Below are 10,660 nucleotides of genomic sequence, written 5' to 3'. Positions count from 1 at the left end.
CGAATAATGTGTGACGTTTACGTGCACATGTTTATGTGCCACATGTTTTGTTAAACTTTGCTAATAACTGATACTAAAATGCGGGGTTGCGTAGTAAAAATAATACTACAAGAAATAATAAAGACACTGGGATCACATAACATCAGTAAGTATTTTGTATTTTATTAATTTCAATGTAAAATAGCACGAACCGTATATTATAAAATTTGAAAGATGCCATTGAGTGTCAAGATGCCACGCACACAAGCATTTAATAGTTGTGGTAATATAAAAGCTATTGTTGTTCGGTGGTGCGGTAGCTAGTTGGAGAACAGCGAAGATCAATACTTATTCTAAGATATTAAATTTGTATGCAATTTCCCAAAGTTTGTACTATGTGAAAGATCCACAATACTATGTCATAATAATTGTTGTAGATATCCATTCACAGAATATAATCTTTAAAAGACGTAATAACTACATTTGGTTTTCTTATTTACGTGAATGCGTCGTCCATTGCTGACTTTCACTGTATTCTTAGTTTAATTAATATTTTATAATTGTATTACTTTAAGTATTAATTAAAGTTATGCCAAAAATGTTGAACCAAAGAACCAATTCTCTGGGTCCATGGTTGACGGTACCCAAGCCACTGTACTTACCAAAGATTATTATTTAATAAATTGAAATGTTCTACCATTTGAGTGTTTTATTTAAGTATTAAATGAGTTTTTATGGACTTAAATTTATTTTCAAGTAATTTTATTCAGAAGAGTATCATGAAATCAATTATTGAAAGGCAGATCCTAGAAAATCTCTTTTTACTTTTTATAGCCAAATAATTGTATGACAATTGATTATATTTCACAAAAGACTCGGGCTATTTTTTTTTTAATATTTGTTATCTGATACTCTGCCGTAAATGAAGTTTCATCAGCAAACGGTACAATCTTATGGCTTTCGTCTGCCAATGATATAATTAAGAAACAAGAAAGGTCCTAGAAAAGAACCTTGCGGAACACCCATTCCCAGTTAACGTTGACCATTTGTGTCCTTCCATTTAAATACGATTGATACGAACTTTATGGCTGTATTTTTGACTACGTGAAGTTTAAATTTTATCAATAGAGTCCCATAGTGGACACTGTTACATACTTTTGACAATCGTAAGATTATTCTACGGAGTTATACAGATGTATTCTATGAGTCAAATGATATATTCTATGAGTCAAATGAAAAAAAATTTTGGTACTTGTTCAGTATTTCTCCCATCTGATCGTGGCCTAGATGGACCTTTAAAATTGTAATGTGTAGTCAATTCACTTTCATTTACATTTCAATATCGAGAACGCTGTTAAATGGAAGTCCTTTATTTCAGGCTATCCCATTGTAATATTTTCAAATTGGTAAGGCACTGTCAAGCTGCAAAATTCCCAATTAATACCTTGAAAACTTATTTAAATTTCGTTCAACACTGTTTTATACTACAACTGGTTGAATAACTCAGTAGTTTTCAATTCCCTTTTCAATTACGAGTTCTATTTTCACAAACGTTTGGGATTCGTAAAGTTTAGATACTCGAAAACAGAATTTCAAATGAGAATCACTGTGAATTACGTATATGACATTTACAAGTTTTGTTCATAGGCTTTGTAGACGACTTTAAAGTTAAAGGGCATGGATTTAATATAGACTTCAGCTATAGGCGTGGCTAACCCGCATGGTTGACCCCTTTCTATCTATTTATATAAGCTTTTAAAATTTTCATGACGTAACTAAAAAGATTTATATGTAATTACAAAGTCTCAGCTGCAAAGAAAAAATAATTATATACAGACCTTTATCTGTCCAAGAATCTATGGAGTCACACTATTTCCATAGGAAATTTAAATGAAGTAGTTAGCTCGCTTAAGTTTTCCTAACTTAAGCTCGATGTGGGCGTTCTTCTAAAACTGGCCATTATTTGTAGTCCGAGGGCTTTTTAAGGCCTTCGTACTTAAGTCCGTAATATTGAATACCAGACAAGCTTGGGTGCCTTGTCACTAGGTGCAGTGCTGCTTGACTTCTTTTAAAAGCGTTAAGCTAAAAGGTATCACAACACGTTCTAAAATAGTCTCTTGATCAACTCTGACTGACGTCTTTACTCGTTTTGCACATACATAATACTTCTTGATAAGATATAGCCCTAATGATTGTGAAACTGAAGTGGCGGTGGGCAGGGACATAGCTCGACGGCCAAATGGCCGGTGGGGCAGTAAAGTCCTCGAATTGTGACCATGTACCATAAGAAACAGTGTTGGTAGTTCCTCCACAGGATGGTCAACAACCGACAATCTGGTCAAAATCGCCGGAATACGTTAGATAGGGGCAGCGCAGGACCGATCGTTGTGGAGATCTTTGGAGGTCGCCTTTGTCCAGCAGTGGACGTCTTCCGGCTGATATCATGATGATAAGACACCCCCACCAAACCATGACTGACGCAGGATATATTCAATTCAGGTTGCACTTTCCAGGTTCTTTGGAGCTATGACTTATCATTACTTATCATTTTGCTTATTGTAGTCCTCTTCAACTGTAAATTTTTTTCTTTAGTTAAATGGATATTTTTGTACTTTTCACCTGCGTATTGAGTCTCTCTCGTTATCTATTGGGATAGATTTAAGGCAAGTCCTATAAATCGACAGATAAGCACCAATCTTGGTCTTATTTTATGATACGCGAAATGTTTCTAGTGGGCTTCTCCTATTTTGACGTTTTTTTTTATTTCTTTATAGATTATTTATTTAACTCATTAAATACTTGAGAAGTTGTATATATCTCATTACTTAAAGACATTACCCATTTCTTCGTTTGTAGGCCTGCATCAGTTCCCGGTTACGGAGTACTCGAGGCATTTAAAACTTTCTGAGTCTAGCTGATGCTTAGCCTTCTCCGGTAGCACCAAAACTTAAGTACTTCTAGAAACTTCTGTAGATTACAGACTTGGCTACTGTATAATTAATACCATAGGCCAGACGTAACAATGAATTATTTGTACTCTGAGTTTAAAAGGTCAGTTACGGATGCATGCGCCCTTACTCACTATTTCATTCTTCATTCACGCAAACACGAAGATATATGTAGATCCGCATCCACTCTGGATCCAGTCCTGTAACTTTTAGTCGGAGGCTTAAGTGATTCTTGGATATAAACATAAATTTAGCTTTGGATACATTCATATTTAGTCCCGCCCTCAAACTAGTATACTATATATAAAGAGCTGTTGGAGCACTTAGTGTTTTTTTTACCGCTGATGGTAATTGATAGACGCAGTGCCCCTCAGGATTAATAGTGTAGAACTATTAGTTTATTTAGTGTAGATGTTATACTTTTACTTACAAAATATTTTTTGTTAACTGTTTCACAGATTACAGTCAAATAAATAGTTTTAATCGGGGCTTGGTCCCTTCAGATTCTCAGACATCGTTTTACTCGGCTTAAGAGACATTAGGCATGTATATTACCATCACATTAGCATGTAGATCTGAATAGACGAGTTACATTGCCCAATCTTACACATTAGAACTTTTGACTCTTCGGTTTCATACAATTTTAATTTTTCCGCTTGACACTAAAACTTCTTGGGTGGTGTCCAGTTTCTGTATCGTAAAATTTTCTTAATTCACGATTATGAATATTCTAAAAATTACCGTATTTTTCTGGAGTTTGAACTGTTTTCAATATTTTTTTTAGTAACAGACCCAATTTTCGACGCTATTTTTTTTCTTTTGATAAGCAACGGCGCGCGAGGTAAGAAATAGAACAAATTACTTCAAAAAACGCCGAATTCTCGTTTGAATTCTCCATAAAATATTGCGGCATTAATATGTGAATGAATGATTGAATGAAAACTTTATTAATAACAAACACAAACCACACAGAAGACTACAAGTAAAAAAGACTTACAGAGGTAAAAAAACAATTAAGAACTAATAACATAAAAGAAATACAAATTGTAATAAAAACAAATATATGTCATAATATAATTATAATGACAAGGCAATTTACATTTTGCCAAAGGCATATTTCATAACAGCAAGTATTTATCAAAATCAGAATAACTAAAAAAAAAACAGAATAACTCTGAGCACGTGTCCTAAATACAAACCGACGACCTAGATATTTTTTCAAAAGGCACGTAATTCAGTGACATTATTAGATGAATTTTATCCAAGTATCACCCCATTATTTTATTCGCCACGCAAGTTGTGGCCGTAGTCCACATTTTTGACGTAATTACGCCATCACCTTTTTTAGCATAAAATATTACCGATACATGGGCTGCCTGAAGTGTGTGAATATTGACCGAATATTGCTAAGTTTTGAGTGTCAGCATTCAACAACAAGTGTAATTAATTATTTCCTAACAACGTAATTTAAAAATTATTCACCTAAATAAATCTATATTTACATAAAAATTAATGATGATTAATTAACGATGGATAACATCGTGTTAGAGTAGACTCGTATATGGTTGGTAGTTTAGGAATTAATAGCTCTAGTGCTATGCTGTAACATGGTTCATCATACTCACGAAAATAGTATTGCTTGAGGTGGCGTCCTTTGCCGGGGCTTCTTCTTCCCTCAAGCGAAAGGAAAGATGGGAAATTATTGTATTTCTTGGATGCAATTGCTAATCATGACAGTAATAAGAGTTGATTCAATAAAAAAATGAATTCAAGCTAATTTTAAAGGTCAATGCATCAATTATACGATAATTTATAAGAGTGGCCGTTGAGTTTCTTGTATGTTCTTCTCACGAGCTCTACTTTATCCGGAGATATGATAAATTCAGTCTATGATAAGAAATATTTAATGTGACGGTTCAAAAGCGCTTAGTTTAAGATTAGGGTAAGGTTGGTTTTAATTGCATTCACATGAAACTCTGCAAATATCATTGTAGAACACCAACTACTCTAAAAATCACACACAGAACAGGTATGTCTTATACCTGGTCTGTGCTAACAATCTATATTAGAAATTACTATTATGACTTATCTACGAAAGAAACACAGATTGTTGGTTAAATAACAAAAAAACAACCGACTTCAAAAACACTATTCCAAGACAATAAACAATATAATGTGCACTAAAAAGTATAACAATAATTGCGTATTATTATACATACAATGATTTAAGTTTTGTTTAGTGTTAATTCCGCCGTAAATCTGGCACGAGATGCCAGATTTTGGCGAGACAACGCGTCCTGAGGTTGCCTCGTGTAGAGGCAAACCACGTGTCGAATTGTTTTAAAAAACAAATATTGGCGGAATTAACACTAAAGAAAACTTAAATCATTGTATAAGTATGGATTTCCGCAAAGAAACGCCTAATTCAATAAATTTTATTTTTATACAATCTATTTAAATAATCTAATTCTAGATACGATTATTGTTATTTTTGGAATCGGTGTCCTTCCGCCGCGACCCGCTCTCGCCTGTCTCCTCCTCATGATTCAATCACATCTCACCTATAAGTATGTAACAATAGGTTTCTTAGATGACACCGACTCCAAAAATTACAATAATCGTATCTAGAATTAGATAATTTAATTATATTGTATAAAAATACGCAATTATTTTTATACCACACGGGAAGCACCAGCTTTCAAATAAAAAAAGGAATTATCAAAATCGGTTCACCCAGTCGAAAGTTTTGAGGTAATATACATAAAAAAAATACCGACGAATTGAGAACCTCCTCCTTTTTGTAGTCGGTTAAAAATTTAATATCCGCTACATGAAACTGTTGAATGTTTGCGTAGCATGGCAACATTTATATTTGTATTGTAATATTATCATTATTTGAAATAAACAACGAATAAAAAATACATCCATCATAAAGAAAATATAGGGAACATAAAAGTTCTCGCGACCCTTACAAGGGAATGAGTTTTATTTTTGTTTACTTGTTTCTGTTATTCCTCAATCATTTATTCCAAATCATTTCCATGACCTTAATAGGTACCGAAACCAGTACTTATCTAAATATTTAGTTTAATAATTAATTTGTTTATTATGTGATTGTGGTGCTATTTTTTATTAAGACGTCAGGGATCATGTCATGCTCCTGGTGAGAACGCAACTCCAGATAAATGCAATGGAAAATATCCAAAAAGGCGAGTAAAGTATACTTACTTTAATCGAGCCCTTCAAAGAATACTGGTTCTCCGACAATTTGAGCAGCTCATGTGTCTTACCGAAGTTCAAGCTGATATTGAGATGCACTGGACCTGAGGTGGAAGCAACACTCCATACGTAAACGGGCACGCACCTTAGAGATGTATTGATCATTCCCAGTTGCTTTGAATTGGCTTTGCCTTCTAGATAACCCTGGAATGAAGAATTGTTAATGGGCATGCAAAATAGCTTGAAACTTTGTCACAATAAAGTCTACTTGTATATAAATACCCTGGTCTCTCTTTCATTTCAAAATATCTATTATTCCCACAAATATTTTCGCGGGTGCGCAGCCGCTGTGTGACGTCACAGGTAACACTAACTCCTTTAGCCCGCTCGGTTCTGTACCCGGCCGTAGTCATTGTATTTTGTTTTGTTTCATCTGTGTACGACACTACTGTTACTTCCATACCTAGTGTAAATTCAATAATATGGATAAAGGATTTGCAAAAGGGTAATCAGAAAATCTACCTAAAATAGATAGCCTTATCGTTGCCGACTATTTTGGAAAAGCAATGATTTGATTGCCGCCGTTTATATCGGCTGTCTAAAAGCATGAGACTCTAAAGAAGAATAATAATAATATAGCCTTTATTCAGATAGTAGAACTTACATATATACTTACATACTATCGTTAACGTTTGCCTATTGACAAAGGCCTCTTCCAACTTCTTCCACTCTTTTCTATCTTTAGCTATCCTATACCAGTCTTGCCTGCTATCGTCCTAAGTTCGTCTGATCATCTCCTGTATTGCCCCCCCCCCCGTTTCCTTTTTAGGTTTCTAGGCGTATAAATTATCTACGTGAATAATTGCGTTTCAGTTTGGATTTAGGAAAACGATAAAAATGAGAAAGAAATTTTAAATTTAACCTGCAATGATTGTGCCGCCAGCAAAGATGGCTGGAAGCATACCGTAGTATTTTTAATGATGTTACATCGTCAAAGGAGCCTTCAACAACTTCTATAAAGGGTTACTGGAAAACTCAAAACTTTCAGGTTTCGGCACTACATTGAAAATTATTAAGGCTAAAGATTTTGGTATTATCCTACTAATATTATAAATGTGAATGTGTTTGCTTGTTACGCTTTCACGCCTAAACCACCATACCCATTTTAATCAAATTTGGTACAGAGTTAGACTAGAGCATGAAAAATGACAAAGACTACCTTTTATTGCAGAAAAATAAATGGTGGGTTTGAAATAGATGGCAGTTTGTATTTAAATTCGTCACTATCGAAGATAAAACTATGAAACTTGATAAGAAATAATTTATAAACATTTGTTCGAGCATTTTTGAAACTTTGACATATATGATAATGAAATAGGAGATTAAAGTTCACAGGGAACAACTATTAAAGAGACTGACAAGGGAAATGCGCCGTGTCATAGAAGAGCGATGCCAGCAGCTCTCTTGAGCAGTTTATATGTGTATAATTTGAAAAGTATCGTAAAAGATAATGAGAATTGCCCAAAGTAGTTATTCAACGCGGACGAAGTTGCGGGTAAAAGTTAGTATATCATAAAGTAGAGCAGAATAAAAATATTTTTTTTGACAAAGTAGTTGTTGGAACATGAACACATACCTTAGTATGGTGTGTAATATGTTAGATATATTTTAGATTACACCGAAACATCGATTATCAAAACCTAGTTGGCTTCAAATACGAATAAATGTAGTGGCGACAAAACTCGAAGTTTAGAAAGGAATACACTTAATGTTTCGAAAAACCTATATAACTACGGGTAGACTCAGCACTATAACTTGTACGTACACAGTATTCCGGGCGATTGATCGTTCGATTGTTTTCTTTATTTTCACGAGCGACGATGCGGTTACACACGCGGCCATTAAGAGAGTTTTTTTGACAGTTCGCCAGATGGCGCACATCACAGTTGTGCATAAGGAGGAGGGAAAGTTTGAAGGAATGTTTATGGTTTTCAGGACAAGTATCAGGGATTGTTCTGAAGCCGCAACAGAAGTACCAAAACATCGAGAGCTACATAAACAGCGCTCGCTCTCGCAAAATATATGTGAAAAAAGCCGTGGATTATGTCTCTTCATTAACTTATTAATAATTTATAAGAATAAATGTGGATTTTCATGTCCAGAGTTTATATAACCATTTTGTAATAACGAAATGACGAAACAAAAGATGGCTCTCAAGTTGCAAAAATATTTGATGCGGTAACATTTAAAGCGAAGGGTAGACAGAAAACACGCAATCAAGGTGTTTTTAGACAAGTTCTGTGGTGAAAATATAGCATTTGGAGCTATGCACACTACTTTATCCTGTTACACATACCCTTAACTCTTACTTGTAGGTTGCTAATGCTTGCTGTTGGTTAAAGTTAACACTCCAGAAATATTATGAACTACCAGTTTTCTTTGCAGTTAACCAAGTTTTTTCTCGGCATGATGCATTTGTTTAGAATACTACTCTCATAAAAGATGGTTTTATAGCTTTTAATTTTTTATGTAGGTACATTTATTCAGATTCGTAATCAATAATGATGATTGTAAGCAAATAAACTGTTTGCGCCTGTTAAAATGTTAAATTTTCGACGCAAGAATTTTCAAAATTTTGGCTTTGTTACATAGGAGCCGTGAACTCATATCGCACAAGGTCGCCGGCATTTAGTGTCACCTTAACTTAACAGACAGACAGACAGCAAGCTACGTTTTCGGATCATATTGACTGGATCTCGGCTGAAGCAAATCGATCTCTAGGCTTTATTTTAAGAAGTACAAAGGGCTTCAAAAACAGCTACGGTAATTAAATTATATAACTTTTACGTGAGTAGCAAGCTTGAGTATTGTAGTACAGCTTGGAACCCGACTTATAAGGTGCATATAGATAGACTGGAAAGGGTACAGAAAAAGTTAATTGGTAGTTTGACGTACCGATTCAAGACTCCGAATACAGTCAGGACATATGCTGACAAAATGGAGCACTTTCAATTACAGCAGGTATCCTCACGACGATCTCATCTAGACTTGTTATTTCGGCATAGGTTAATAAACGGCATCATTGATTGTGCGGCTCTCTTACTTAAAATTAAATTTCCTGCCCGAATGCCACGACATCTATGCGATTTGTTTGAGCCAAGTTTCTGTAAAACCAATCTAGGCCGTGATTCACCTGTGACTATACAAAGATAAGTCCAAATATTGACATTAATTATGATTGTCTTAACAACTTTATACTAAAGCTAAATAAAAACTAATTTAACACTCATAAAGTGTGACGTGTAAAGTGCGCTCGCGCGCAATGCGCCTATGTTTGCAATACTATATCTTGGAAACTTATTGAAGTATCGATACTTACATTAATACATATTTTTACATTATACATAATTTTTACGCATATTTTTTATTTTCTATAGAATAGGAAAAGCTAAAATTCAAAATAATTGATCATTCTTCATTGGCAATCGTGACGAATGTAAATCTTGAGTTGTCGAAAAATATTATAAGACAAATGAGGTTTTTGTGCGAAACTTGTGCCTTCTGAATCAATCAAAGCAAATGTCTCAATAGTAAGAATAATTTATTTCCTGCACTCAACATGGAGGCGTCAAAAATATCATTGATATGAACAAAGAATGTAGCTGTATTGTTTATTTATTTATTTATTTACAAGTAGGTACAATAACAGATAACAAGATAAAACTATCATCTAATAACAAGTACAGCATATTGTTCAGCAGCTTGGGGTTCGAGCAATAGCTGTGGAGAACTACGTATATGCTGCAATCTCGACGACGCCTCGTAGACCCATCGATTATTATTATTAGAAAGTATTTTATTTAATTGCCAACATTTTAATGTTTTTATATTATTTTGCTATTCGGAACGGAGACAAATCCAACTGATTAAAAATCATGAAAATCAGTACAGCCGTTGTCTAGATATAAGTGTTAGAAGAACTGTGTAATGTATGGAAATTGGAACTCCACGCCTCTTCCGTAGACGATACGCATCACGTCAGGCTAAGCAGCAAATACAGTTTCCACTTCAGGACTTCAAGAGCCAGTGGTACACCACTTGATCTATTTAACATGAAAATATAAAAAAATCATTAAAACTTATTTCATAAAATAAACCGTAAGCACTATGTAGTTTAACATCGTCTCATATTACTGAGAACCTTCCTAGAACCTGACCAAATGTCTCATCATGGATCTAGTAAATGTTTTATCCCATTTTATCTTCAATGACGAAGAAAGACCCTCGCTTTTTTTTTAGGTGTGACGTCACAATTGTCAACTTGCTGGTGATCACTAATGATTGGATCATCGAAAGAAAACTGCAAGAGTAAATATCAAATGATCATCTTCGCATATTCTACAGGCACAGTCGCTGGTGCCATTATAACAAAGACCCAGAACACCATATTATCGTCATCGTCATAGCTATTAATATAGTGTATTATGTATATAGTGTATATTAGAAGGAAATAG

The sequence above is a fragment of the Leptidea sinapis genome, chromosome 31, assembly GCF_905404315.1.
Source record: "Leptidea sinapis chromosome 31, ilLepSina1.1, whole genome shotgun sequence".
NCBI lineage: Eukaryota > Metazoa > Arthropoda > Insecta > Lepidoptera > Pieridae > Leptidea > Leptidea sinapis.
This window is presented reverse-complemented; position numbering follows the sequence as displayed.